Raw genomic sequence first — 27,124 nt, 5'->3', positions numbered from 1 at the left:
ATACCTGGGAAGTTTTTCATTATTATTCCATTGAATATGTTTTCAAAGCCTTTTCCTTTCTCCTCCCCTTCCAAAAACCCATGATTCAGATGTTTGTGCACATAAGATTGTCTGCTAGCATTTTTAGATTTTCTTCATTTTTTAAAAATTCTTTTTTCTTCTTCTAATTTTTTTTTTTTTTTTGGTCCACTTGGATTACTTTGAAAAGAGTGTCTTCAAAATCAGAAATTCTTTGTTCCACTTGCTCTAGCTGTCTGCTTACACTCTCAGCTGTGGTTATTTTGTTCAACGAGGCTTTCAGTTACAGGAGTTCTGTTACATTCTTTTTAATGGTATTTATCTCTTTGTAAATTTTCTTCTTCATGTCATATATTGTTTTCCATTTCATTATGTTGTTTAACTGAGTCTTCTTGAATCTTACTGAATTTCTTTAAGATTGTTATTCAGAATTCCCTTTCAGACATTTGAGAGTTTCCTGTTGTTTGAGGTCTGTTATTTGAGAATTATATGGTTCCTTTGGTGGTATTGTATTTTCTTGTTTTTTTCATATTTCTAGTATCCCTACATTGATGCCTAGTCATCTGGTGGAGTAGTTGCTTTTATTACCCTGAGGTGGCTTTTGAGGAGAAGAAATCCCTCCTGTAGATTTGTTATATATTGTGCATTGGGTGGGGTGTTTTAATTTTGATTCCAGATAGACTCAGTAGCTTCAGTAGTTCTGGATCAACTCAGTAGTTCCTGAGTGTGCCAGCAGCTAGATCTGTGGCTGGGGCCATATATATGACTGGGCCCTCATGAGTGGGTGGGGCCATGTTTGCAGATGGGGCAGCTGTGGCTGTTTGGGTGGCTGAATATCTTGGCTCAGGTGGGCAGATGGGGCTGTACTACAGGCTGGAACACTGGTCAGAAGACATATGACTATCTCAATAGATGCAGGAAAAGCATTTGAAAAGATTTAACATCCTTTCACGATAAAGACTCTCAGCAAATTATGTATTGAAGGAAAATATCAAAATGTAATAAAAGCCATATATGACCAACCCACCACCAATAACATTCCAAATGGGGAAAATCTAAAAAGACTTTCCCTTAGGAACAGGACAAGGACACTCACTCTCACCATTCCTATTTAACATAGTATTGGAAGTTCTAGCCAGAGCAATCAGGTAAGAGAAATAAATAAAGGGCATCCAGATTGGAAAAGATGAACTCAAACTGTCCCTGCTTGCAGTTGACCTGATTCTCTATACAGAAAAACCTAAAGACTCTACCAAAAAACTTTTAGAGCTGATAAATAATTTCAATAAATTTGCAGGACACAAAATCAACACATGACAATCTGTAGCCTTTTTATACTCCAACAATGAACTAATAGGAAAACAAAATCAAGAAGCCTATTTACAATAGTTACCAAAAAAGTAAAATACCTAGGAATAAATTTAACCAAGGAAGTGAAAAATCTCTACAATGAAAACTACAAATCACTACTGAAAGAAATTAAAGAGGATGCAAAAAAATGGAAAGACTTTCCATGCTCTTGGATTGGAAGAATTAACACTGTGAAAATGTCCATACTATCCAAATCGATTTACAGATTCAGTGCAAGCCCCATCAAAATACCAATGACATTCTTCACAGAAACAAGAAAAACAATCCTAACATTCATATGGAACAAAAAGAGACCCCGAATAACCAAAGCCATCCTGAGCAAAAAAATAAATAAATAAAGCCTGAGGCATTTCATTTCCTGACTTTAAATTATATCACAAAGCTATAGTAAACAAAACCACATGATACCAGCATACGTGGCCTAAAAACAGACATTTGGATCAATGGAATAGAATAGAAAACCCACAAATTAACCCACATACTTACAGCCAAGGACATACTTTGGGGAAAAGACTGACTCTTCAGTAAATGGTGCTAGAAAAACTGGACATATGTATGTAGAAGAATGAAACTAGAACCATACCTCTAGCATATGACAAAATCAACTCAAAATGGATTAAAGACTTAAGTATAAGACCTGAAACTATAAAGCCCCTAGAAGAAAACATAAAGGAAACACTTCAGGAAGCAGGACTGGGCAAAAACTTTATGAATATGACCCCAAAAGCAGAAGCAACTAAAGAAAAAGTAAAGAAATGGAATTATATCAAACTAAAAAAAGCTTCTGCACAGCAAAACCAACAATTAACAGAGCAAAAATACAGCATATAGAATGGAAGAAAGTATTTGCAAACTACGAATCTGACAAGGGATTAATATCCAAAATATACAAGGAACTCAAACAACCTAACAATAAGAGAACAAGTAACTTGATTTAAAAAATGGGCAAAGGAGCTGAATAGGCAATTTTCAAAGAGAGATATATAAATGGTGAAGAGACACATGAAAAAATGCTCAACAGCACTAAGCATCAGGGAAGTGAAATCAAAGCCATATTGAGATATCATCTCACTCCAGTTAGACTAGCTATTACCAAAAAGACAGAGAATAGCAAATGCTGGTGAAGATGCAGAGAAAGGGGAACTCTCCTACACTGTTGGTGGGACTGTAAATTAGTGCAGCCAATATGGAAAACAGTATGGAGCTTCCTCAAACAACTACAGATAGAACTGCCATATGATCCAGTAATTCCACTGCTGAGTATATACCAAAAGGAATGGAAATCATTATGTTGAAGGGATACCAGCACTCCCATTTTTATCACAGTTCTACTTATAATAGCCAAGAGTTGGAATCAATCTAAATGCCCATTGATGGACAACTGGATAAGGAAAATGTGTTATACTCAATGGAATACTACTCTGCCATAAAAAGGAATGAAATTCTGCCATTTGCAGCAATATGGATAAACTTAGAGAAAATTATGTTAAGTGAAATAAGCCAGGCACAGAAAAATGCTGCATGTCATCACCCACAAATGGGAGCTACAAAAAAAAAAAAAAAAAAAAAAGGAAAGAAAAGAAAAAAGAAACAAATAAAATAAAAAGAAAGAAAGAAAGATATAGTCACAATAATAAACTGAACTTTCAAAAGGAGAGAACAGAACTGAGGTTACCAGAGGTGGGAAAGGGGGTGGGAGAGGAGGGTGTTGGCGAGAAATTGGTAAAGGGCTACAAAAAATGATTACAGTGTGTAATGTTGAATATACTAATTATCCTGATTTGAGCATCATATATTGCACACAGGTATTGATATTCAATGAGCTACCCCACTGATATGTACAATTGATTATGTTTCAAGAAAAAAAAAGAAAAGACTAATAATACTAATAATAAATGAATGCTATGATTTCACTTCACAAAAACTCTAAACATTCTGGCCTTAGGTAAGATTAACGTATAATTCATGCAATGCTATTCTTAGAATAATTACCTGATGGATATGCTGATTAAATGGCATTACAGCCTGCTTAGAAGTAACTTGTTTGTAGTGTAAATTTAGTGCAGCTTCAGAAAAGCCCCTGGCAATTATATAGAAAACTGGACATCCTAAATTGTAGCAGCATAAAAAAAAAAATACCCAGAGGAGGCAAGGATGTAAAAATATTAGCCATAATGTATCCAGAAGAAATACAAGTAGGGAGATGAATAGGGGACACCAATTTTAAATTCTTTCCAGTGTATAAATTACAACACCTTAGAGCCTTGTGTCTCAAACTATGTAACTCAAACCTTCCTAGTCATTCCTTAGATCACCAGAGGGGTAAAATAACCACTGTGAAAATTGTTAAACCAGGAACCAATTTGTGGAAATTAATAAAAATATTTTGGGATTAAATTCTTCAGAAACACGCAGGCATGACAAATTTGACGGTAACAATTTACGTGTGCATGTTTCTTAATCTGGATTTTCCTTTCTGACCATATTCAGGCCAGTACTTCTAAAGCAAACACCAGCCCTGATTATAGTACATACTACGACCTTTGCTTGGAATTGGAATGAAAGAATTGTAAATAGCCTGCTCACGCACAAGTACATTAATGCCAGACCGGCAGCCACATTGCCATCAATCGACTGGCAAGGGCATGTTTAAGTCATATTTAAATGTGTGATTGCTTTATTTGTTACTGATTTCTCAGAGCTCTCAGCATCATGCCAGATCAGTGACTAGCATGTGACTCAATGCTTAACGCTTGTCTGAGCTATGCAAACTTTCTCAGTCCCTTCTGACATTGTTTCTCATTCATTAATTTATTTATTCACCAAATCTTTATCAGGAGCCAGCTCTGTGCTAGGCACTATGTCGGGTGCTAGGCATATTGATAAATGAAATAGACATTTTCCATGCTTGAACGAATAGTTTGCGGATAATTATTGAGTTCCTGTAGCTTGTTCTTCCCTCATCCACTATCTGGCAAACAATCAATTTTCCCGTAAATATATGTTACATTAAGGAAATTAAAATACAAGGGTGAAAGGGCATTTGGAACTCAGAAATCAAAGTCACTGGAAGAAAGTTCTAAATCACTTTTCTGGAGTTGGTGTTCCCCTCTTCCTTCTTTTTTATCACTCTGAGGCTTGGAAACTGCTGTGACCGTAATAAACTCTCAAGGGGATGGTCATCTGTTCTGTATTAGGAATGCTAATGCTGCTTTCCGTTAGTGTGAGGAGCCCTGCGCTGACTCTGTAAAAAGAAAACCAAACAGAAGTGAGCATGGTTAGGAGTTACTAATGTACTATTAGTACAAAATAATCTCATTATTTTTGCCACTTGCTGCATACCTTTGACAGTAAGAGTCCAAGAACCTATCATTCATTCTTCCAATGAACCTTAATCTGGCTTGAGTTTGTTAATCTTTTAACATTTATTGATTGCATTTTAAAACAAATTAATTTTGGTTAAGTAAGAAACTTTCATGAATAGAAAGAAAATTGCAAGACAGTGACTTTAACTATGGGGTATGTGAGTTACTTTGTCTTTGGAATTAGTTTATTGATATAGTCTGACTGCGCATTATATATAGCACCCAGTTCTTAATAAATTTTTAAAAGGGCAAAATAATTTAAATGGCTTCCCTATATAATTTTCAATCTGAATATATATAAATATAAAATGACCTGATATCAATTTATGTTTATTAAGTTATCTGCTTTTGTTAAAAAAATTCCAGTTTACACTGGATAGAACCAGCTGATACAATCTCCAATGAAGATGATATTTTTAAAACAAAAGAAGGAGGGTAATAGAATGCTAAGAAAAAAGGTGATGCCATACCCACTGGCTTGTCCCTGTGCTGTGTGACCTATCACAGTTTGAACATCCTACATTCTGAACGGTTACAGACCAAGATTAGCCCTGAAGTAGAGTCAAGTTCAGTTAAGCTTGGAAAAGAAGAGAGCATGCTCTAGAAAGTTTAAGAACATAGGTAGCTTGTCTACTGTGTAAAAGAGATTCCAGACACTCAGGGGAAAGAGCAGGAATAAAGGGAAGCAGAGAAATGAAACAAATATTTGTTAATGAGAATTTGTGAAAGACTGAGCAATAAAGCAGCTTCTATTTTCACAGAACTGAAGATGACTGGAATGAGAGGGACAGTGGAAGGCTTCAATATTCCAAATGGAAATCCGGCACACAGTAAGACCTCTGTAAATATTTGGTTCATGAATGAACAATGTCGACTCAATTGTAATGTTAACCCAGACAGTGGCAGACCACAACTTTTGACTGGTGACCCAAATACACTGTGAGTAAGATGATGTAAAATGCTGAGAACAGTGTCTGATATACAGAGAGTTCTATATGTGTTAGCTATTAGTATTATAGCTATTTTTTATTATTATAAAAATAATAGTGTTGCTAGTATTCTCACCTTGGTTTGGACAAAAGTAACATTCTTCAGAGGAAAATACAGTCTCTGTTAAAGGAGCTAGGCTTGATCTTCATGGGTGGCATACAGAAGGAAAACTTGGCTATTTGGGTAGTATTAGCCAACTCGCAGGACCCTTATCTACATGGTAAAAGCACACTAATTTCAACAGTTAGAAAGATTGTGCTGGGTTTTTCTACCTATGGAATCATTCCATCAGGGAATGAATGGGGATTCTTTCTGTAATGTGTTAACTTTTTCAGATGATCATTTTGAGGGGACTTTGGGACAAATAATATATATTAACAATATTGGTAATACAATATCACCTTATATTTATATATTCAAATGAACAGTTCATGAAAAACTCAAATATCTACACGTGCCTAAGAACTTAAGTGTCTCTATTTTAGAGATGTGCAAACTGGGGCTCTGAGAGTTTACCTGATAATGATGAGGATAAGAGATTTGGAGGTGCTGAGACTGAAACTAAGCTCTTTTGCCACCTAGTCTTTTATTCTTAATGACCAACAGGTACTTAAGGAATCTTTCCTAGGTAATTTAATCTCAATTAAGAAATAGTTTTTTTTCCCTTCACTGATTCAGCCAGTTGAAGAGAAAAAGACAAAAAAAGGGAACAACACACTTGATATAAATTATTTGCCAAATGACAAAGTTTCATCTTGTGTTAATAAATAATAATAACAATAACAACAGTTAACATATTACACTTATCATATGCCCGGCACCACTCTAAACACATTACATATACATTTGTTTAATCCTCATAAGAAACCTTTAAAACAAGTACTATCATCTCGACTTTACATATGAGGAAACTAAGGCACAGAAACTGGCTTGTTCATCATGACACACACAGAAAATGGAAGGACCAGGATCCTAACCCAGGCTACCCAGCTCTCAAGTCCACACTCTTAGCCGTGAATATGAGACCACAAATTCCCCCACACCACAGCAGTCACTGTGTCTCCTCTACCCTACAGTTCTTTCTGTTTGCTTCTTTTTTCTGTGTCCTCCCACCAGAATATTAAATATAGATATTTGTATATATAAATATAGAATATATTATAAAATATAATAAATACCTTAAATATTTATATAGAATATAAATATAGAATATATATAATATAGAATATTATTATAATATAGAATATTATATATATGGACAGAGACATATCTGTTTTGTTCACTATTTTATCCTCCGTGTCCAAATAGTGTCTGGCCCCTGGTAGACTCGCAGTAAATATTTGCTGAATGAACTAATGAATTAGTGAATTGCATCTGAGCCCAGGTGTACTCAATTCCAGTGTATAAACATTTACTTAGTGTACACTGTCTGTGAAACAAAACCACCAAAAGAGTCTCGCTGAATACCCTCACCCCAAGGAACCAAAGTCAGGTAACACAGTCTTCCCTCAGATTACTGTGGCTAAAGCTATAGGGGAACGTGGGTGGGTCATTGTTTTGGAGCCAGTCTTGGGTTTAAGAATATGAAATAACACCCAGCTGTTGGTACCTACCATTGATTAAACCAGACTGCAAGGAGGGAAACATAGAAGAAAAATCTGAAATTAAACAAAAAAAATTTTTAATTATTTACAAACCAGTTTAATTTAAACCAAAGAACAAAAAGACTTTCACCATTACTCTAAACTTGTCGGCTGATGTATATGATTATTACTCTTGAGATCTTCCTATTATTTCAAAATTGAGAACTATATGAAGTTAAAATTAGTAAGGGGATTTGAGTCTCTGTATTTCCCAGATGGATTTCTTTTAACCTGAATAATTTGCATGTACACACTCAGAGTTTTGATTCAGTAATTTTAATGCTAGTTATGAAATGGTCAGGTTATAGCATGAAATTAATAAATGGAGACCACAGTAGTTTTACAAAAAACAGGGCCTTGGTGGCATCTCAAAGAAATTAAAAGCAAAGTTAATAATGTTTGGTTAGATTCGAACTGTGTGGCTGTTTAGGGTGAGTTTGTTTTCCAGTCTTTGTGTAAAGTCAGTCCAGGTATCTCCCTGTTTACGTGTTTCTGGATGGCACTTTATAATCATAATTAAATGTGTTCTACATTGTGCAATTGCTGATATAGAGCTCCCTTCCAGTTGCTACTTTACAGATAAGTTGGTTTAGAGCCTGATTGCATAGCAAAGAGATACAAGAAATCACCTATATTGGTTTTACAAAGTAATATAGGTCCTGAAAGATTTATATGGGAAAAAGCATTGATAAAAATGGAAAATATAACATATATTATTTATGTCCTTTCCTATACCATTATCCACAGTAAAAACATTTTGACAAACTTAAAGTCTGTGTCCTATTAAACAAAACAAAACAAAAACCTCAAAAATGTGCTAAAGAATTCACAGAGCAAGCCAAAAAGAACATCTTCTTTGTTTCCCATCATAGTACAGCCAATTACTAAGGACTTATCTGCCAAAAACTTATTAAAATTATTTTAATCCTCATTGCGTACATTCGAGTAACAATATTTTTTCCCATTCCTAAGAAGCTAAGGATTTGCCTGGAGTCACATTGCTGGGTTGACTGACGACGAGCCTGGTTTGTCTGACTACAAAGCATACGGTACTCTAACGTACTCTAACACTCACTTAAAATGCAAAGCAAATAGCTTGTGATTAGTGAGGTATCCGGTCTTTTATTTACTAAGGTCTGCTCTGGGTCACCTGAAAGATCTGCTAATGAATGACTTTTGATGATGATGATGAGCTTCATGTCTATCACACGGGATTCTTTTCTTAGAATGAACATGGATTCTCTTTATAAGCTATATTTTAGTAAATATCTTTCTTTTAATAGTCACATTAGGAAAAAATGAAAAAAAAAGGAATTGTATTTCATAAAGAAGTAAAATACAACTATGTGCAACAGTTTGGAGAAGGAAGTGGGGATCACTTTTTCACACAGCCAATTAATTCTTCCATTCATTCAGGATACTCAGTGCCTGTTGGGAACCAGACACTCTGCCAGGAAAGAATATTTTCAATGTGACATAAGCTGTCTCATTGAGAGACCCAATAACCTCACAGAAAGTAAAACTTCACAATTTCAGAAAAAAATATTTCAACATTTAACTAAATATCTATTATTTTGCTGGTAATATGGCTTAGTGTAGTAAAATTTATATATTCTTTGGAGTCAAGAAAACCCAAGATCCGATCACCTCTCTGGCACTCCTTTTTTAACAAGTTCCACTGAAAGAAAACGTTTACCTTCCCTAGATCTCACAATCTCATCAAATGGAAACTATAGAACTTGACTGTTGTGATCATTAAATGAGATAGCATGTGTAAGGAACCTGACACATAATCGATGCTATCATTATTATGATTCAGATAGTACTTTAGAAACGCTCTAAACTTTTTAATTTATTTGGCAGACAGCATTGAAAACCAAAGAATTTTTTGATGACAAAAACGAAGTGAGATCGTGCCCAGAAGTCCTAATCTTATTTTATTTTTTAAGGAAACATCTGATGGAGATAGTATGCTCATAACTAGGGCCAGGTTCTGGTTTATCTTTCTCTCTCTCTCTCTTTGGGTGGGGTTGGGGGTGTGGGTGTTAGTGCTAGAGTGATTTTTTAATTGACAAAGTAATGATGACTCACAGAGAAGTGCTGGGATTAGCTAGCCTCTAAAACTGGTAACTCCCTGCCTTTTCATCTGCCTTCCCAATCTCATACTGAGAAGAACCGGCTGGATCAAAACACATAATTGCAAAGGTAGTTCATTGCCACACATTATCACTTATATCTTTCTTCTGCTTTACTGCCCAGAAATGGCAGTCAGTTGATGTTAAAGGACTCTGGATCATTCGGAAACTCTGTATAACCTTGATCTCTTCACTCTCAATGAGCCATTATCAGCCGATTGTCCCTGAATGCACACTCTATTTCTGAGGCAGTTTGACTCCAGGGATTTGGGGGAGGTCATGGCACTAGAGGAACTACTCTTTCTCTCATCCTCAGACCTTTTGCTTCCATCATTAGGAATTGGAAACCTTGTCACTTCCACAATGGAGTCTATGAGATGCTGCTTTTCTACAGATGTCATTAAATATATCCTTTACTTTTTGGATTTCCTTTTGATCATCCTGATCTCTAGCTTTTTTCTTTCCCCCCATGTAATTATTTATTATCAAAGATCTAAGCCAGGTTCATTGTGCTGTAATACATTTTGTTGCAATATGATATGATGAAAGGTGATGTTCCAAAATTCTGAATCGATATACTATGTCCAAACTTGATTGTTAAAGTCGAATTGGATACTGAGGCTAATTTTTCATTTAAAATGTTAATATAAATGGAAGCTCGAATGAATCATAATGCTGCCAGATCAGAAAATTGCTTCTGGATATAATATTTCCTTTTGATATTTATTTATTATGGACAAATATCAAAATATAGCTAAGACCCATATTTCAGACATGCCCTGATCTTTTAATAATCTATGCATGTTTTAAAAGAATATGATAAGGAGACATTCAAATAAGCTTCTTTGCAGTTCTTATGGTTATTGGAGGCAATGGAGTTAACTTTGTAATAAACTTTTTATAAATTTTGGAAAATTACAGTCCAGTGTTTAAAAGAAAAAAAACTGAAGAGAAGAAAATAGTTTTAAGAAGCTTACATTATATTTGATGAATGGTATACCCTGGTTATAAAGCAGAGAAAACTCACTTTTACACCTACACTGATACTTGTAGATCAAGTGATATGAAAACTGCAGTTCACTCATCTGCAAAAGGCATTTCTCCATTATATCTGGAAACTCTTTCCATTATATATGATGTAGAACTAAGAACTATTTCTTATGGAAAATCTTCAGTCTCAGTTCACTAACATACATGGTGTGAGAAAACGTCATGAGAGGGGAATTGTACTGTATTAAGCCAAAGGAACTTTTTAAAAAATATTTTCTTTATTGACATAGAATACTATAATACTAGCAGCACAGTGAATGGAAAAGAGTTTGGAATTTAAAACTGAACTCTACCACTAAGAAATAGGTGACCTGGGGCAAATCACCTAACTCCTCTTAATATCAGTTTCCTCAAAAAGGAAAAGTAATTCAACAAAAAGTAATACAACACAAAATATATGGCCCATACATAGGATAAAAAGTTGTCAATAGAAACTGTCTGTAAGAAAACCCAGACATTAAACTTACTAGACAAATACTTGAAATCAGCCATTTTAAATATGCTCAAAGAACTAAAAGAAAATATGTCTATAGAATTAAAGAAAAGAATGAGAATGATGTCTCATCAGATGAAGAATATCAATAAAGATATAAAGGTTAATTTTTAAACAAACAAATTTTGAATAACTGAAATGAAACATTTACTAGAGACATTCAAAATCAACTTTAAACTCACAAAAGAAAGAAGTAGTGAACTTCAATATAGGTAATTGTTTAATCTAAGAAATGAAAGAAAAAAGAATGAAGAAAAACAGGGCCACTGAGACCTATGGGACAACATTAATTGTACTAACCAATGGATAATGGGAGTCTCAAAATGAGAGGTGATAAAGAGGAAGTATGATAGTTGGATAAATAATGGTTAAAAATTTCCAAATTTGATGAAAAGGACTAATATGCACATCCGAGAAGCTCAATAAACTACAGAAGCATACTCACAGAGATCCACACACAGACACATCATAGTCAAACTGTTAGAAGCCGAATCCAAAGAGAATATTGAAAACAGAAAGAGTAAAGCTAATCAGCATATACAAAGAATCCTCAGTAGGTTTACCAAATGACTTCTCAACAGAAACCATGGAAACTAAAAGGCAGAAGTACAACATATTCAAAATACTGAGGAAAAATCCCCACTACAAACCAAAAATTCTATATCCAGCAAAACTATCTTTCAAAAATGAAGGAGATATTAAGAAATTTTCAGGTAAACAAAAATCAAGAACATTCATTGCCAGCAGACCTGCCCTAGAAAAAATACCTAGAAAGGGATATCTTCAGATTGAAATAAAAAGACAGTAGGCAGTAACTCAAGTCCACATAATAACAGTACAAAGGAGGAAGAGGATATAAACCTATATGGAAAGAAAAATTTTTTATAGTATTGAAATTCAGTAGGTATCAATTTGAGCTATATTGGTTTAAGTTAAAATGTTAATTTTAATCTCCAGGTAAACTATTGTGATAATGATTCATGATAAATTTTGTAAAAGAAACAAGACTCTTGCTTCTAGGAATATGAAGCATATACATTTTTTTCTGTTTCTCTCACTAAGTACAATTGAGTACAACTTAAGTACAGCTAAGATCCAGGGCTTTACATAAAAAACAAACATAAGAAGATTCTGCAAAGTGAAGAGAAAAAGGAAGACCAGCTAGAGACCTTGTGGTCCAAAGAATAAAATGCTAGTGAGTTCTGTTTTTTTGTTTTTGTTTTTTCCACCTGTATCAGATTTGGAGCATAAGAAGCCAGAAACCAATAAATGCCAATGGGTGCAGATTAACAACAATAACAACAGAAGACTGCTGTCTCTAGCCACACGAAAGAGCAGCATAACAAGACAGAAAACTTATAACAATAACTTCTCTACTTCAGGCAAACACTGCAGAAAAAAACTGTAGTCATACTCCTACCCTCATCAGGAAAAGCTGAGTGCGGAACCTAGACACCCACTCTTGTGAGGCTGTAACGATGTATCCTACCATTCCTGCTGTGATTATATTAGATAAGGCCAAGGAAGAGGATAGGACATTCATTCTCACTGGCCAGCAGTAAAACCTCATCTCAGAGGTATCGATGGAGACCACATAGAGAGATTGACTTCCACATCTGCTCAACATTAACAAAGTTCCCTTTCCACTCCCCAGTGAATTCACTTTGGAAGAGGCCTAGTAGGTAGGCATGACTTTCACCATCACCAGCGTTAATGAGAATACCCCTACAAATGTGTCAGTGGCACTCACATGGGAAGCTAGGACTCTCATCTCTATCTAGCAATAATAATGACAGTCTCCTTGGGTGTCAATGGATGCTGAGTGGGGAACCTATACTCCTATCTCCCCCTGGCAATAATGAAGCAGCACCTTCCCTTCCTCTGCAGCATTGGTATCATAGAAAGGCAGGTAAAATGAAAAATTTGGACAAGACCCAGAGTCTCATAACATATTATAAAAATGTTCACTTTTGAATTTTAAAATTACCCATGACAAAGAACCAGTAAGATCTCAAACTGAATGAAAAAAAACAGTCAATAGCTGCCAAAAACAAGAATACACAGATGTTAGAATTATCTGATAAAGATTTTAAACAGCCATGGTAAAGATGCTTCAACAAGCAATTGCAAACATACTTGAAACAAATGAAATATTAGAAAACCTCAGGAAAAAGACAGAAAGTCTCATTAAAGAAAGACAAGATATAAAGAAGAACCAAATGAATATTTTGGAACATAAAAATACAATAATCATTTTTTAAAAAAAAACTTAGTGGGTAGCTTCAACAGCAAAATGGAAGACAGAGAAAAACATCAATAAACTGGAGAAAGAACAATCGAAATTACCCGGTCTGAATAACAGAGAGGAAATAAATAAATAAATAAAACTAAGAGCCTCAGGGACATGTGGATTATAACAAAAGATCTAAAATGTACATCACTGCATTATGGAAGGAGATGAGAAAGACAGCAGGGCTAAAAAAGACTCAAAGATGTAATGGCTAAAATTTACCCAAACTTGACAAAAACATAACATACAGATTCAAGCTGAACAATCCCAAACAGAAGAAACTAAAGAATAGGCTAAGAAATATTAAGACTTATCTTAATTAAACATCCAAAAACTAAAGATAAAGAAAAACTTCAAAAGTAGCCAGTGAAAAACAACACCTTACCCATAAACAAAAAGAAATTATAATGACAGCAGACCTGTTTTTAGAAACCATGAGAGCCAAAAAGATGGCGCAATATTTTTAAAGTCCTGAAAGAAAAGAAGTATAAAATCAAAATCCTATTCCAGCAAAAAAATCCTTTAGGAATGAAGGGGAAATCAAGACATTCACAGATGAAGGAAAACTAATTTGTCATCAGCAGATCTACCCTAATTGAAAGACCAAAGGATGTTATTTTAAATGCAAAGAAAACAATAGAAGAAATTTTGGAATATCAGGAAGGAGGGAAAAGCATAGCAAGGAAAAATATGGGTGAGTTAATAGGTTTTACCTCTTCTATTGAATTGGGTTTTCTCATTATGTTTGGCAGCTGAGCATAAATTATAGTGCTATCTATTGTGGTTCTAAATATGTGTAGAGGAAATACTTATGACAAGTATATTATAAACCTAATAGGGTAAGGTGGCATAAAGGGGAGGTAAAGTTTCTATAATTAACTAATATAATACTTGAAGAAATCATATAAACACCTATATAAGTCGATTCATTCAATAACACTTTAGACAAATCAAAATAAAATTCTAAAAGATATTCAAGCAGTATATAAGAAGGCAGGAAAAGGAAATCAGTAAAGTAAAAAATAAGAAGAACAAATGATTGCCTTAAAACTCTAACATATCAATACTTACAGTATCAGAAAGAAATATATGAAATTCACTATTACGTGGAAAGTAAGCAACACACTCTTTAATATCCAATTAGATAAACTAAATGAAATTGAAAATTTTCTAGGAAAACTTAAATTACCCAAATTCACTCCAGAAGAAATAGAAAATCTGAATGGATCAATAAGAAGTAAAGAAATTAAACTGGTAATTAAAAACTTCCCACAAAGAAAAGTCCAGGCCCTGATAGCTTTACTGGTGAATTCTACCAAACATTTAAAGAAATCTTAATGCAAATCCTTTATAAACCCTTTCAAAATAGAAGATCAATAAATACTTTTCTACTCATTCTGAGTCCAGTTTTACTGTGATACCAAAAGCAGACCAAAGTATTACAGTGAAAGAAACCACAGATGAAAATCCAACACTTATTTATGAACAAAATACTCAGCACTATGGAATAGAATGGCACTTTCTCAACTTTATATAGAACATTTACAAAAAATGCACAGCTAGCATAATACTTAATGGTGAAAGACCAAATGATTTCCCTCTAAGATCAGGAACAAAACAAGAATGTTCACTCTTGTACTTCTATTTAACATGACACAGAAGGTTCTAATCAAGGCAATCAGTCAAGGAAAAAAATAAAAGATGAATAGATTTAAAAGAAGAAAATAAAACTATACCTATCTGCAGATGACATAATATTGGATGTAGAAAATCATAAGTGATCAACAAAAAAACTTAGAGTTAATGAGTTTATCTAGTTTTCTAGACACAAATTTAATGCACAAAAATCAATTGTGTGTTTCAATACTAGCATGAACAATCTAAAAATAAAATTTTAAAAAATCTATTTACAATAGTATTCAAAAAAATAAAACACAAACAATAAACTTAATAAAAGAAGTATAAAACTTGCACACTGAAACTACAAAACAATGGACAGAAATGCATTGAAAAACTTAATGTTAAGATGGCAATACTCTCCAAATTGATTTACATATTCAAAGCAATTCCTATCAAAGCCTCTGCTGACTTATTTTTTTGTAAATATTGGCAAGCTGATCTTAAAATTCATATGAAAATTTAAGGGACATAGAAGAGCTAAACATTCTATGAAAAAGAACAAAGTTGAAGGACTTACACTTCCATATTTCAAAACTTTTCTACAATGCTATAGTAATCAATAAAATATGGTACTAGTGAGATCAATGGGATAGAATTTATAGTCAAGAAATAAACCCTCACATTTATTGTTAATTTTGTTTTGGCAAGGATGCCATCTTAGTCTGTGCTACTATAACAAAATACCTACGAATGGGTAATTTATAAACAAGAGAAATTTATTTTCTCACTGTTCTGGAGGATAGGAAGTCCGAAATAAAGGTGCCTGCATTTGGTGTGTGGTAACGGCTGCTCTTTTCTTCCAAGATGCTGCCTTCTTGCTGTGTCCTCATATGGCAGAAGGTGGAAGAGAAAAAATGACTACTTAGTTTCCTCCAGCCCTTTTACAAGGTGCTAATACCATCTATGGGGGTGAAGCCCTCATGGCCAAATTACCTCCTAAAGGCCCCACCTCTTAATACTGTTGTGTTGGAGATTAAGTTTCAATGTGATTTTTGGAGGGGACACAAACATTCAATCCAAAGAAGATGACAAGACAATATACAGGGGAAAGAAAAGGGTTTTTTTTTTTTTTATGGGGGTTCCCTTATAGGTGACTCAATGCTTTTCTCTTGCTGCTTTTATAATTCTTTCTTTGCCTTTGAGCTTTCATATTTGACTATAATGTGTTTTGGGGAGGATCTTTTTGGATTGAATCTGTTTGGGGACCTTTGAGCTTCCTGGATCTGAAGGTCTGCGTCTCTCTACACCTATGAAGTTTTATGTTATTATTTCCTTGAATAGATTTTCAATACCTTTTCCTTTCTCCTCCCCTTCTGGAATATCCACAATTCAGATGTTAGAGCTCTTGAGGTTGTCTGCTTTCTCTCTTTGATTTTCTTCATTATCTTTAATTCTTTTTTTTTTTTTTTTAGGTCTGCCTGGTTATTTCTAAAAGACCATCTTCAAGATCTGAAATTATTTCTTCTGCTTGCTTGATTCTGCTACTCAGACTCTCTGTTGTGTTTTTTATTTCATTGAGTGAATCTTTCATTTCTAGGAGTTCTGCTACATTCTTTTTTAAGGTATTAATCTCTTTGTAAATTTCCTCCTTCATAGTCTTCATATTGTTTCTTGTTTCCTCTGTTCTCTAATTGAGTCTTCTTTTATCTCTTCAAGCTTTCCTAAGATCATTGCTCGGAATTCTTTTCAGACATTTCAAGGATTCCCTGTTCTGTGGGGTCTGGAATTTGAGCATTACTGTATTCCTTTGGTGGTATCATATCTTCCTGTTTATTTGTAGTTCTAGTATTTTTTTGTTGATATTTGTTCGTCTGGTAGAGAACTTACTTCTTCTGTTACTCTGGAGTTGGCTATGAGGATAAATATTTCCTCCCCTATTTGCAGGCTCTACTGGTGACTCTTCTTATATCAGTGTAGTCAAGTGAGTGGCAGGTTGCCTGTAGAGTAGCCCTGGCTCCTACTGTGGTGGTGAACTGTCTTTGTGGTGACAGAAGATGTGGCAGTGTCTATATTACACCACCTTGACTTCTGTTCCAGCTTTCCATGGCCATAGACTGAGCCCCTGGCACTGAGCATGTCTCAGCTCACCTTGACAGCTGCTGGGCTTTGTGCATTTCCCTCCCTCCTTGGGCCTTAGACTGAGCCCTAGTGCCACACAGGTCTCAGCTCACTTTAGTGGCTGCTGGGCTGTGTGTGCTTCCCTTCCCCCTGGGGCCTTAAACTGGGCCCTGGTGCCACAAGGGTCTCAGCTCACCTCGGCAGCTGCTGGGCTATGGGCCCTTTCCTCTAGGCCTTAGACTGAACCCCAGTGCCACGTGGGTCTCAGCTCACCTCAGCAGTTGCTGCTTATCATTTGTTGTGAAGAGAACATTCATAAACCTCTTTTCAAGCTATTTTGAAATATACAACAAAATGTTCTTAAGTAGTCATCCTGCTATGCAATAGAACACTAGAATTTATTCTCCCTGTCTAACTGTAGATTTGTACCCTTTGACTAATCTCTCACTATTTCCCCCTCCCTCCTACCCTGCCTATTCTCTAGTAACCACTATTCCACTCCCTACTTTTATGAGAACAACTTTTAGGTTCCACATATGAGTCACAGTAGATGTTATTTGTTTTTCTATTCCTGCCTTATTTTACTTAATGTAATATTCTCCAGGTTTATCTGTGTTGCCACAAATGACAGAATTTCATTCTTTTTATAATTGAATAGTATTCCATTATGTATATATACCACATTTTTCAAAAATCTATTCATCCTTTGGTGGACATTCAGGTTGATTTCATATCTTGGCTAGTGTAAATTGTGCTGCTAGTCATAGTATATCCCTTCAACATGTTGATATCCTTTTCTTTGAATATATACCCCGTAGTGCAATTGCTGGAAAATTTGGTAGCTCTATTTCAATTCTTTTGAGGAACCTCTACATTATTTTTTATAATGGCTGTACTAATTTACATTCTCATCAATAGTGTTTAAGGGTCCCTTTTCTTGACATCCTCACCAACACTTATCTTTTGGTTTTTTGATAGTAGCCATTTTGACTGAAGTGAAGTTATATCTCATTGTAGTTTTGATTTGCATTTCCCTGATGATTTTCTTATGATTTTTGTCTGTCATGAACATCTTGAAGAAGAACTTTTTTTTAAATTCTGTACTCAATTAGAAAATATTTTCTACACCCAGGTTATAGAGAAAATTACCTATGTTTTCTTCTAGTACTTGTGTAATTTCACGTTTTACATTTAGATTTCATATCTATTTGGAGTTTACTCTTGCATATGACGTGATAAAGATTTCTAATTTTACAAATGGCTATACAGTTGCTTTAATATCATTAAAAAAGTTCATCTTTTTTCCAGTGATTTGTGATACAACCTTTATGTTATACTTGGTTGGTGTATATTTATGTCTACTTCTGCACATTCAATTTTATTACATATGTAATTCAGACACGAGTACCACACTGTTTTAGTTATAAAGCCTTTGTAGTATGCCTTAATACCTGATTGACCTGGTACCTCTTCATAGCTCTTTCTTTTTAGTGTTGTCATAATTATTCCCATGTGGTTTATATTTTTATATATGAACTTTAGTATCAGCTTGTCTATCAATAAAAGCATGTGCTGAGTTTTTTTGTTGTTATTTTATTATTTTTTCATATATATATATATATATATATATATATATATATATATATATGTATGTATATAAAGTGGTTTTTGCCCATGGTTCCTGGCTCCCTGAGGCAGTGCTCTAATCTTCACCTGCCTTTCTGTCTTGGACCTGGATCAAAAGAAATTTACTGACCTACCTTGTCTGAATGTAGGTGAAAAGACCCCCTTTCAGGGGGTGGGGTGGCTGTTCCATACCTGGGAGGAAGGAATGCTTCACAGACAGGCCAAGAAGATTCTGCACAAACAGGCCTTGCTGGGTTTCCTCACTCAGTCTATTAGTATTAGATCATACCCTTTTTGTCCAGTAATATTTATGCACAGTTGTCCATGCTTCAATAATGATTACATAATGAAATTTCCATAAAAACCCAAGAGTACAAAGTTCAGATGTTGGGTACGCCGCCGGCCGACCCGTACAGCCCTAGCCTCATTCCTTTTGGTGGGCAAGTGAATGGCCCGCATTACTCTTTCCCTCCGGTCCCCTTTGGAAGGAGATGGGGGAAGAGAGCCGTGAAGAGAGGTGAGCACAGCCGCTGGCCCCAACCAGCCCAGTTTAAAGGACACTCAGACGCGACGGGGGTTCTGTTGAGCAGTTCTGTTTATTATCACATAAGCACTTGCTTTTATAGGCAGATGGGGAGGGGAGGTTTTAATATAACCCTATCAGCTTAATGGTCAAGAGCATGCATCCTGTCTCAATGCCTAGCTATTGCAATCACTCAGTGTTCATGAGCACGGAAGCACGTATTTGGCCAATAAGGGCTAAGGCAAGGTTCCCGCAGACACCCCCACCCTATTTCCTCCCGGCGCCATCTTAGGCTGCCACATTAATACGCCCTTGTGGGCCCATAATGGCACCACTTGTAATGTCACCTAAGGTGGCGTTAGTTTTTAAGGCCCGACATTCAGAGAGTTTCTGGATAGCCAAACACATGGGTGTTCCTGGAGGGTGACACACCCAAGGAGGACATGGAAGATCTTCACCCCTTCCCTCATACTCTGCTCTATGCATCTCTTCATCTGTATCCTTTGTTACATTCTTTATAATAGAACAGTAAATGTAAGTAAGTATTTTCCTTAGTTCCATGTGCTGCTCTAGCAAATTAATCAAATGCAAAGAGGGGGTTGTGAGAACCCTAATCTATAGCCAGTCAGTTATAAGCACAGGTGAAACAACCTGGGTCTTGTGATTGGCATTGGAAGTGAGGGCCAGTCCCACTTCCCACTTGGAAGTGGGACTGAGCCTTCAACCTGTAGGATCAGAATTGAATTAGAGGAAACCCAGCTGGTGTCTGCTGGAAAATTGATTTCTTGCTTGCTTGCTGCTGGGGAGAAATCACCACACACGTGGCATAAAAGTATTCAGTGTTGATTGTTGCTGATTAAAAGTATAGGAGAAACACTTTGAGTTTTTTCCCCTAGAGTTTTTAAAAACAATTTAATTAAATTTATAATTAAATTAAATAGAACTGACCTCTCGAGACATTGCAACCAAGAACAAGAAATATTTCTGTTTCCTCAAGTATACTTTTATGTCTCTCAGAGTTTTTTGAAAGTAATTTGTCACTGAAAGATTTTAAGCAATAGAGTGACAAGAATCAGACTGATTTCAGAAAGGTCTTTTTCAGGTTATATGGGAGAGGGGTTATGTTTGTCTCTAAACCAGTGAGATGATGAGGAGCTTTTAGGAGGTTTTACTAAGATTTTTTTTTTTTTTTAATTAAATTAAAGTTTCTCAGAAGGGGAAGTGATTTCTGATTTGGCTACTCATTTGCAAGGTGGTGTCAGCCAATAAAATAGAAAACAATGGAAAAAGAGTAGAATGAAAGGCAGAGCATTTCTAAGTTCATTTTTGGCATATTGAGTTTCACTTGACTATAAGACTGTGATGGTTAATTTTATATGTGAACTGGACTGGGCCACATGATGCCCAGATACCTGGTTAAATATTATTTCTGGATGTGTCTATGAGAGCGTTTCTGGAAGAAGGGTGTCTGTGTGTGCACATGCATGTGTGTTTAGACGTAAATACAGATGTAGACCCCATATATATATGTCATTGGTTCTCCTGCTCTGGAAAACTCTCACTCACACAGAGACTCACATGCTCAAGTGCTCCCCTGCATGGCCTCCTTGGTACTGCTTCAGGCTTTTGCTCTTATCTCTGCAGAAAGCTCTCCTTCTAGGTTTTTTATGGCTCACTCCTCACTATTTAGGTCAACTATTCAGACAGGATATTTCTGACCATCTAATGAAAACCAATATTCTCAGCCATTCTTTACCCCAAACCTTGCTTCCTGCCCCCAGCCCCTGAGGGCTTAATGTTAGATCTAACATTATAATAAATAGTTACATGTTTGTTGTGTCTACAGAGCTATAAACTTAATTCTAAGCCAAAGACATGGCCTTTTACATATGTGACAAATAGCTCCAAATTGCCCTCTTTATAAAAGTATTTCTAATTTCTGCTTCTGGCAACAGTGTAAGAAAAGTCCTGTTTCTCCCATACTCATGCCCAAAGCTTAAAACATTTTAATCTTTGTTGATCTGATATGCTGAAAATGCAATTTCAATTTTATGTGAGATATTTAAAAACCCATTTGAATATCTTTTTCAATAAATTGTTTATTTATGTTCTTTCCCTATTTTTCTTATTGAATGCATAAAATAGTTACAGTATATTATGTAACTATAATTCCACTCATTGAAGTATCACATTTACTTCTCCAAAAAAAAAAAAAATGCTCAAATCTTGTTCCTTAATTCTTTCTTGCTTTGTTAACTCTAATGCCTGTTTTTTCTTTGTTGAGATTCTCTAGTAGTTCTCAATGTGAGATGGACTGCTAATACTCCTGGAAGCCCTAAATTTTATATGCATGTAATTTGATGCTCATTCTCAGCTCTTGCTACCGTTACTATTACTTAAACTTGGAACTCATTATTTAGCTTCATCTCTATCTTGGAAAGACTTAATGATCAAATTAATTTTCTAAAAACACCATACACTATAATCCTCACATTCCTATATGGCTGAGTTATTTTTCTATTGCTTTTACCTTTGAATTGCAATGTGGCTGAGTAGAAAGTCCTGGTTTTTATATTATTTTGTTCTTTTGTGATGAATGCTGTTGTAGAGATGTCAAAATTCAGCCTGATTTTTCATGCCCTTGTTAGTGAGTTTTCTTAAATTAAAATAGCTTCACTGGTCTTCTGGTCTTGAACTCAGTGCTGATTTTTCCAATTGGACACAATTTATTCATGTCTATATTCAATTTATTACACATTTTTGACAAATGTCTATTAAATTGTTCTTTTTATCAAGCAATGTTCTAGGCACTGGGAATATATAAAAAGAGCAAATATATATACCATAATGGAGAAAACAATCTAGTTGATGGAGACATATAATCAGCAAACCAAAGACACAGATTTTTCTTTGCAAACTGAAGAATCAATTGTTTCAAAGTTTTCTTTCATTGTATATTTATATATTTTCTCTACTAATGTGTTTTGTTCTCCTATTCATAAACGGTAAGTCTATTCATTTTAAAATTTCTGTTTTAGTCCAGGTCAATAATTTTTTGCCAATAATGTTTATATCTAAGTTCCATTTCTATTTTATTTTTCTTGATTTTTTTTCTCAAGCCTGGTCTGTGTTTCTTAAATGTTTATTTTAATTTATAATGATGATATGAATGTTTTTATGTTTTAAAAATTTTTTCCTGAGATCTGCCAGCTTCTTTTTCATCACATCCTTCTGCTATTATATTGCTTTTTATTTGATCTTATGTATCATTTTAATAAGGCTGTTCAATGAGATGTTGATTTCTTCAGTAACTTAGAGCTTTAGAACAAATGTCTGGTCAAAAATCTCTGCTGCTTTGTTCTGTAGTTCTTTTTCTGAGTCTTTTTTATTTATTTTTTTAAATTTTCACTATCTATGTTCATTGCTTCCTATTTTCATTGGTTTTTAATCAGGAAGTTCTATCTGGTTTAGATATTTGTTGAAAAAATTCTGTGGGGGAGTGGCAGTGGCCAAGGTAATGAATTTGTTTATGGCGTGTTTAAACTCAGCTATATGGTTATAAAATAGTTATATATCCATTCTTATGAAATTTGGTGTATCCTTTGTCTTTGCTTATGTTCCTGCTCATCATTTTCTACATGGAGATTTAAAGTTTATCTTGTTTGGCATCCACCATGTTGACTACCAGACAAATTCTTTCTCTAACATCCTATTCAATCAGCCTCTTTATTGAAAAGATGATATGTCTATATTGTTTCTCATTCAGTCCAACTCATCTGATGCTCTATGGTGTAAAACCAGGTCTAGAGATACTCTTCTTGCCCACCCACTCCCCTAGAGCCTGCCTTTCTTTCTTTTTTTTTTTTTTTGACTGGTAAGGGGATCGCAACCCTCGGCACGGTGTCGTCTGCACCCACTTTCAGCCAGTGAGCGAACCGGCCATCCCTTTATAGGATCTGAACCCATGGCCTCGGCGCTACCAGCGTTGCACTCTCCCGAGTGAGCCACGGGGCCGGCCCAGAGCCTACCTTTCTAAGAAAGGCATCATTGGTTAGACCCTTCCCAGTTTTATCATCTATTTTTGGTGTACTTTGAACCCTGCATTAAATCTGTAGAAATTTTTGCTTACTCCTGTTTTTACTTCCCAATTTGATACATTTTTCACTGTTTGTCTTTGCAGCTCTTCTTTCAGTTTATGATATAAGGTTGCAACTGAATTGCGGTTTAATCATAATAATGGAATTTTCTTCTTTATGCTAACTTTTTGTGAATTTTAGCTCTGTTAAGGAAAAGAATAAAGATAATTTCCTGTAACTCCCCTCTTCCTGATTGAAAAGAAAATACTCATGTGTATGAAGAATATATACTGAAATAATGATGCCTGAAATTTTGAGGAGCAAAATAAGCATGTCTGATGATTTATTTTCTCCCTTAACCAAATTTCACATGAAAACATATCAAGATTATCAGTTTGGGATACTTTGATAAATGGCTACTTTATTTTTATCTTGGGTACTTTCAGCAATATAGTTGAAAATAGATAATAGACTCTTAATTACTGCGGTAAGCAGAATAATGTCCCCTCAAAGATGTCCACATATAAAGTGAAAACAATATTTATACAAGACAGTAGTGAGAAAGCTGGTTAACTAATGCTCGAGTTTAGTGTCCTTGAAAATCGTTTATAATGCTACTCAGTTAATAATAAAAATAGTTATGTAAACATAAGACAGTTATTTAGATATAAATAGAACACAAATAGAAACTGGAATTTGAAAACAATCTTTTTCAAAGTATCTCTCTTTAATGTAAGTATTCACTGATATTATTTATGGAGAGTGGAAAAAAGTAAAAGACAAGTGCTAACTCCTTACTTCTTTTTTTTCCTTTAACACTCTTGCTTTGTGTATCAGAGCTATAGTAGAAATTACACAACAGCAAGATGATTGACTTATTTTTAGTTAAATATCTCCTAGAGAGAGAAAGGGAAGTGTATGAAAGTGCAATGCTGTACAGAACTTCCACAGTCACTGATAATACCCTGAAGATATCACTCGACACTTCCACACTGGTCTTTCTTAGGATCAAATAACCCTGAAAAGGCTATGTGGACATTCCCTATTGCTATGCTATAAGTCAATCTTCAATACTAACAGTTCTTCAAGAAACTAAAAAATGGTTTTATCACTCATTCTGCTTTCAGCTACAAGTCAGAGAAAATTCTGATTCAAGCTGGCTTTAAAGTAACAAAGTCTGTTATTCACTTATTCATTTGACAAAATTAATTGAGCACTTTCCATGCTCCAGTCAGTAATCTAGGCTTTGGAGCTATAGCTGTGAACACAACGGTGTCTTTGCTTCATAGAGCTCACGTTCTAGTGGGGAGGAAGACAATAAGTAAATAAAATAAATGAATACAGTTCTTTACTGTGTAATAGGAAGTCCACTGCAGGAGAGCTGCTCCAGAGTTGGTTAACTGAGCTGTCTACAATCCTCCTCTTCCCTAGATCCTCAGTACTGGCTTCACATTCAAGTAGATCACAAGGTGCACACAGAAGTTCCTGACACCGATTCTTCCAGAGGAAGAAGACAAACCATTTCTTCTCGTTGCTCTCATCTGAGAGAAAACTTTTCCCAGATCCTTCAGTTGACATTTCAGTACTTCTAATCTACAAGATTTGGGTTACACTCCTATTTCTGAACTAATTATTGGCAATTAAAAAAAAGGAATCGCCACGATTGGCTCAGAAAAATAATCTGGGATGGAAGGAATGTTGGTGAGTTAAATATAGTGTCCACTACAATGGTTTCACAAAATATGTGAATAATAAATAGATTTTAAATGTAAGGATTTTTTTTTTTTTTGTAAATGGCTTTTTTCTTATATTTTCTCTATTTGAGAATTCCCTGGAGAGAAAATGAAAAATTCAGAGGATTTCATTACCCTCTTTTATTCACGATAGGCAAACATCAAATAGCTGCCTTTGAGAAGCTTATTTGTGTCTTATTTTGTTACAATATTTCTGGATAAATTTTCCTCCAAATTTCAATTAATTTGAAAGCAATCTAGGCATAAATTTATGATAAGAAGATGTCAAAGATTCAACTAATTTTGTAATCTATTTCAAATATTAGAATTATGTGGAAAATGCTTTCATTAGGGGAATACGTTTAATTTCTAACATACTGACCAAAAGGGACGCTAATTAAATTCGGTCTGATAAACCTGAAATATAGCTGTTTTATAAGAGGAATGAGTAAGTTTTCTGTATTTGTTGCTGACAGTACATCATTTCTTTTATATTTGTTTATTAGAGTCCATGCCAATTGAAATACTTGAAAACTTCACTTGTTTTGCTGAGCTCACTTTTCACAAATACTATAGTTAGTTTCTAGCAAAGATGCCCATTACTAACAATAGTGAGTATTTTTAAGTAACACCACATTGGTTGCATCTAAGTAATGCTACACTGCTGTTCATTTGAAGGGAAAAAAACAAACAAAAACATTAGTAATGTTATCTAAAATCAAACTAATTAATTTCCCACTCTTTAAAAGACTGTATCTAGTATACATATTTAACATCTCTTACATGTTACATCTTTATTTCTGGATTTTAAGTTCACAAAATATACTAGCAGGCTTAGCTCTGAGTAACATACACATTTAAGACTTGAAAAAAGAAGTAAGGTAGCAGAGTATTTCAGTTTCATGTAGTAATTATGCCTTTTGAGTACTAGAACTGGATGAGAGGTAGAAATAGAGAACAGGTGAGTTCAAAGAGATTGCATCACATACGAAGGTACTTCAAAAGTTTGTGGAAAAATAGAATAAAAAGATAATATAGATTTTTCCACGAAACTTTTTGAAGTAAACTAGTATGTGTTTCCTTTTAAAATCAATGCATAAATTGAAAACCAAGATGGGACTTCTGTAAGATATAAAGTCTTTAACGCCATTAATACTCAACTATCTTTGTTCTAGTATTTGATGCATCACATATGAGCTGAGAAGATAAATCATAATATTAACCTTAGAAATTTTATGTCTAAGTGCCATGTACTACACCAAGTAGACATCTTGAAAGACAATGCCCCTCCTTCAATGAGGCTGCTCTTGTCCATACCACTGTTTGAAACTCCTCTTTTCAGAATCCTGCAGGTATGCATGTGAAACCAGTCTCATCACTTTAATTCCATATCTTTAATTTTTCCCCCACAAGTGTTATTTTCCAGCTTGATCACCATATAATCATTAGATTTGGATCTAAGTGATGTTCAGTCATTCAAAAAAATAAGTAGACGAAGTTCACCCTCAGTAGAGGGTGCTTATCTTGATAATTATTTTGAAGAGAAATGACTCATTTGAATCTGATAATTTTGAAAGCTGAAGGTAAAAGACCCATTCTCAGATAGCCAGACACTTGAACGTGTAAAAACACCTGTGGCTTAAGTAAGTAATTATAGCATTTGGAATGTTAAACATATGTATATTGTTCTGAAGAGCATAATTATGCTGATAAGGAAGTTTCAATGTGGCTTTAATATTTGAAACAAATACTAAATACATCTGACAGGAAAAACGCATCTGCACTTCTCCCATTTGAAGCCTTGTTGGACAGTCTTCTGTCCTCCCAGGGGTTGGTTGGTTGGTTGGTTGGTTTTGACACTTTTTTATATTTGTGGCATGGATAGTTGGAGAGACAAAAAAGGACTATTTATTCTATAACACACTTTTTATTTTGTTTCTTGAGAAGATAGTGTAAAAAGATGCAGAATGGAACAATTCCAATCTCAGTTTGGCTAAGTCCCCAAGTCAGAATTTCTAATTACTAAGACTGCCTATGTAGAGCTTAGAAATAAGATGGAAGAACACTAGTTTT

General features: G+C 34.8%; 1 long non-coding RNA gene across 4 annotated transcripts in view; it reads right to left on the bottom strand.

Annotated features, from left to right (window-relative positions):
- LOC134360340 (uncharacterized) overlaps window positions 1-27,124 on the bottom strand; it is a 118,839-nt gene that overhangs the window by 18,332 nt on the left and 73,383 nt on the right. The window contains exon 4 of one of the 4 annotated variants that reach the window (XR_010021325.1): window positions 15,764-15,860. The exons of 2 other annotated variants lie outside the window; for them this stretch is intronic. This is a non-coding gene — a long non-coding RNA (uncharacterized LOC134360340). Of the gene's footprint in view, window positions 1-7,357; window positions 7,403-15,763; window positions 15,861-27,124 lie in introns of all 4 variants that reach the window. One more of the 4 variants, XR_010021324.1, reaches the window with a different exon arrangement.

Source organism: Cynocephalus volans, chromosome 12, assembly GCF_027409185.1.
Source record: "Cynocephalus volans isolate mCynVol1 chromosome 12, mCynVol1.pri, whole genome shotgun sequence".
NCBI classification, from domain to species: Eukaryota; Metazoa; Chordata; class Mammalia; order Dermoptera; family Cynocephalidae; genus Cynocephalus; species Cynocephalus volans.
The sequence above is the reverse complement of the archived record's forward strand: the minus strand, read 5'-3'. Positions and strand labels throughout refer to the sequence as shown.